Raw genomic sequence first — 5000 nt, forward strand, 5'->3', positions numbered from 1 at the left:
CAAACTTTAAATGGGTGAGATCTCCGGCTTGCTTGAATGTGAAGCCGCGAGATTTCGGATCAGAGTGCCAAGTGGGCCATTTTTGGTAAGCAGAACTGGCGCTGTGGGATGAACCAAACGCCGAGTTAAAGCGCCTAAATCGACGCTTATGGGATACCATGAAAGGCGTTGGTAACTTAAGACAGCAGGACGGTGGCCATGGAAGTCGGAATCCGCCAAGGAGTGTGTAACAACTCACCTGCCGAAGTTACTAGCCCTGAAAATGGATGGCGCTGAAGCGTCGTGCTTATACTCGGCCGTCAGTGGCATGTGCGGTCGCCCTTCGGGGCGGTCATGAAGCCCTGATGAGTAGGAGGGTCGCGGAGGTGAGCGCAGAAGGGCTGGCCGTGAGGCCGTCTGGAGCCGCCTTCGGTGCAGATCTTGGTGGTAGTAGCAAATACTCCAGCGAGGCCCTGGAGAGCTGAGGTGGAGAAGGGTTTCGTGTGAACAGCCGTTGCACACGAGTCAGTCGATCCTAAGCCCTAGGCGAAAGCCGATGTTGATGTGGCGTTGTTAATCGTGTTTATAAGTGGTGGCAGAAATGCTATGCATCTTGACGCGTGACGCACGCCCGTCGGGCGAAAGGGAATCCGGTTCCTATTCCGGAACCCGGCAGCGGAACCGAAATTAAACCGGGCCCTCGTAAGAGAGTTCGTCGGGGCAACCCAAAAGGACCCGGAGACGCCGTCGAGAGATCCGGGAAGAGTTTTCTTTTCTGCATAAGCGTTCGAGTTCCATGGAATCCTCTAGCAGGGAGATATGGTTTGGAACGCGAAGAGCACCGCATTTGCGGCGGTGTCCGGATCTTCTCCTCGGACCTTGAAAATCCGGGAGAGGGCCACGTGTAGGCGTCGCGCCGGCTCGTACCCATATCCGCAGCTGGTCTCCAAGGTAAAGAGCCTCTAGTCGATAGAATAATGTAGGTAAGGGAAGTCGGCAAATTAGATCCGTAACTTCGGGATAAGGATTGGCTCTGAGGATTGTGGCGTGTCGGGCTTGTTGGGGAAGTGGGTCACGGCTAACGTACCGGGCCTGGGCGAGGTGATGCGTTTCGCTTGCGTTACGTTTGATCCGAGCTCGGTCCCGCGTCTTGGCCTCCCGCGGAATCGTCAAGCTTCGAGACCCCGTGAGTGCTCGCAAGGGTGCTCTGGGTAATCTCTGCGGCCGTCATCTAACAATCAACTCAGAACTGGCACGGACTGGGAGAATCCGACTGTCTAATTAAAACAAAGCATTGCGATGGCCCCAGCGGGTGTTGACGCAATGTGATTTCTGCCCAGTGCTCTGAATGTCAACGTGAAGAAATTCAAAAAAGCGCGGGTAAACGGCGGGAGTAACTATGACTCTCGGGGACTTAGTCGACCCCAGCCATGTCAGGATTTAAACTGACATGGTTCACAGCAGCCTCCTCGTGGCGAGAGTTGGACAGTGACCGTTCGGCACTGACTGATGCTGTGCGACCAAGGCGATCTGGGTTACCCTCCCAGTTCGTGTTATAAACGGGTCTCAATAGTAATAATGATGCCTCGGACGAGGGCAGGTTACGGTCTCGACCTGTCCGGGATTGTAGGGAGACTACTGGTAACGACTTAGCTAATATAACGGATTCGATCGAAATGGTTCTGCCCTTTCAACAACACATCTGTCAAAGGTGTGTTGAGCTTAGAAAAGGAAATTTCCTTCTTTTAAATCTGAAGGACGCAATGGAACACAATGCCAAAAAACATCCTTTGACAACTGTCACCTACCGTTGCAGAAAATGTCGCGTCAATACGTCGGAAAGTCATCGCTCCGTTCTTGGACACATTGCGAGGTGTAAGGGCCCTCCTCAGGAGAAAGTGGGGGACTTCGTATGTCGGGGTTGTTCTACTCGATACCAAAGCTCTGCAGCACTGTCTCTTCATATGCGCACGCGTCATCCCGACCTCCGCAATGAAGATATTTTACAGCAAAAACAACAAATCAAACCAAGAGCCAGAATTGAAGGTAAACATTGGACGGAGGAAGAGGAAAAATTGCTGAAGGACCTATTGAGAAAGCATAAAGGCAGGGATGATATATATACCTTAATTGCCGATGTGATAACAACAAAGGACGTTAAACAAATCAGGGATAAGCGAGCTTATTACAAAAGACGCGCAAAAGAGGGCAAAATAGCAGCCATAGAGTCATCACCTGAGGAACAACTTAAATCAAAAGCTGTCACAAGATCGGTACAGAAACCAATAAAAGAATTTCGTATTATATCATCTCCTGGAACACATCCGAAACCAGTAAATGTCGTCACTAGGTCTATGTGTAAACAAACTTCCTCGCAAGCGGGTCATTTCGCCCCGGCAGCGTCCTCACCCACTATTAGCCATAAAAAATCTTATAAAATCATAAATGATGGCTCCATTCCGGGCACATCGAGTGTGTGTGGTCATTTTGAACCCGATGAACATCTATCGGAGGGATCGGTCGACCCTGTTATCGTCAATACTCTAGAGTTGGAGAGAAAAAGTCTCATCGAGGACAACATTGAGCAACTTGGAGCGCTCATGCTCTGGATAGCAGAGGACGACAGCCTGAACAAATTTCCACTTGCTCTTAAAGGTTCGACCTTGTTAAGTAAGATCATAAAAGGAAAATCTCCTGTTTCGTCCGGAGACGTCGACTCCTTTTACTCAGAGATCCTCGGGTGCCTGAGGAGCCAGAATGTGAGTACCTCTGCCCGCGATCGTACGCTACCCCGAACCGCTATTGAGAATCAACGAACTCCCCCAAATAAAAAGAAAAAAAAATCATATAAAAAATTTATATACGCCCATTCGCAGGAGTTATTCAAAAAGTCACCAACAACTCTTGCGAAATATGTGATTGATAATATTAACTTTCACGAGGAGAAAAACATACAACCTCCCAAAGAATCAATCAAGCAGGCGTTCGAAGAACTGTGGGGTAGAGAGGCGAAGGTTCAAAATATAAATGATCTATACGGTGTTTCTGTGGATCATGCGTCCGTAAAACTGGGCGTTATCGGGTTGGTGGATGTCGAGGGCAGGATAAAGATGTGCAAGGATGGGGCCGTGGGAGTGGATGGCATAGGTAAAAAACATGTTAACAATAAAATATCTAAAGTATTGCTTACCTTGCTATTCAATATTATCAGCTTCTCCGGGATTATTCCATCACTGTGGGGCTCCAATCGAACGGTTCTGCTCCTGAAAAAAGAAAAAGACCCGTCAATAGTAAAATCCTTCAGACCTATAACTATATCCTCGTTCATAGAGAGATTATATTGGGGGTTAATTGACAAACAGATAAGAAGCCAAATAACACTATTCTGCAGGCAAAAGGGTTTCGTCAAGGAAAACGGCTGTTATGCAAATATTCATTTAATAAATGAACTCATGAATAGAGCCAAGCAATCAGGCAAAAATCTTATAGCAGTTTTTCTAGACATGTGTCAGGCCTTCGATATGGTGCCTCATGAGGCGATTGGTCCTGCTTTGAGGGCAAAAGGGGTATCAGAACCTGTGATCAGTTTGATCATTAATTCATACGCTAGACAAACAACATCTATAGGGACTAGGAATGGGATGATTAACATACAAATTAAACGCGGAGTAAAGCAGGGTGATCCATTATCTCCCCTAATTTTTAATTTAATTATTGAGCCACTGCTGATCAAATTATCATCTATGGAGGGATGTCGAATAGGGAGTGAGAAGGTGTCATGTGTTGCCTTCGCTGATGATCTGACGATATTGGCGGAAACAACGGAAGCAGCCACAAAGTTAGTTCAGACTACTGAACTTTACTTGAAAGATCTGAGCATGATGATATCGTCTTCAAAGAGCACATCCTTCCAAATATCTCCCACAAAAGACTCATTCTGTATGGTTGATCCACAGATTCCCTGTATAAATGGAGATAAAATACCAGCTATCAAACCTAGCCAATGCGTTAAATATCTCGGAACGAAAATTTTCCCTTGGAAGGACTCTCTAGCTCCAGGCCTAAAAAAAGAGTTCTATGCTGTGTTTGGTAGGGTGAAGAAACTGAAGCTAAAACCGCATCAAAAAATTCAACTTTTATGCACAAACATCCTGCCACATTACATACATACCTTAATCAGTCAACCTCCATCTATGACGACGCTGAAAGAACTGGACAGAATTATCCGAGTTGCGGTCAAGGATATTCTCCACCAAGAGCTCTCCAGATCAGATTGCTCCTTGTATGCATCAAATAAAGACGGCGGATTGGGTATACCTAGAATGGAAAGTATTGTCGCGGCTGCAGCACTGAAGAATGGCCTTAACTTCTTAAATAGTGATGACCCTCTGATTAAGGCTTTGAGGGAGGGTTCAGGTCTGGAGAAACGGCTCAAAACCATCGCCAACTCAGTAAGAATAAATTGGCCGTGCACATTGTCTGATATAAAAAAGTATAAAAAACAACTGAAACAACAAAATATACTTACCTGGCAGGAGCAGAAATTCCAGGGCAGGGCAGTTGCTGCTTTCGCTGATGATCGTATCGGCAATAGATGGCTGCAGGATCCAACCCTGTTGAAGCCATCAAGATATTTAACGGCTCTACGTATGAGGTCCAACCAGGTAGGCTTGCGTGTACCAATGAACATCGTTAAACCGCAAGCAGATATCAACTGCAGAAAATGCAAATATCAGCCCGAAACCCTTGGACACGTAATAGGTCAGTGTACATTCACTAAACCCGGAAGAATCAAACGACATGACGAGATTCTTGACTTTATAATTTCCGGAATACAGAGGGCAGATCCATCGGCGCTTATCGCAAAGGAACCAAGTATAGAGCTCAATCGCAGATTGCTCAAACCTGATCTGGTAATGAAAAACCAGAGCAGGGTCCTTGTGGTCGACCTGTCGGTCCGCCTTGAGGACGGGCAATATCTAGAGAATGGTAGAAAAGAGAAGCTCAACAAATACTCGGAT

The sequence above is a fragment of the Harmonia axyridis genome, chromosome X (genome assembly GCF_914767665.1).
Source record: "Harmonia axyridis chromosome X, icHarAxyr1.1, whole genome shotgun sequence".
In the NCBI taxonomy this organism is placed as follows: domain Eukaryota; kingdom Metazoa; phylum Arthropoda; class Insecta; order Coleoptera; family Coccinellidae; genus Harmonia; species Harmonia axyridis.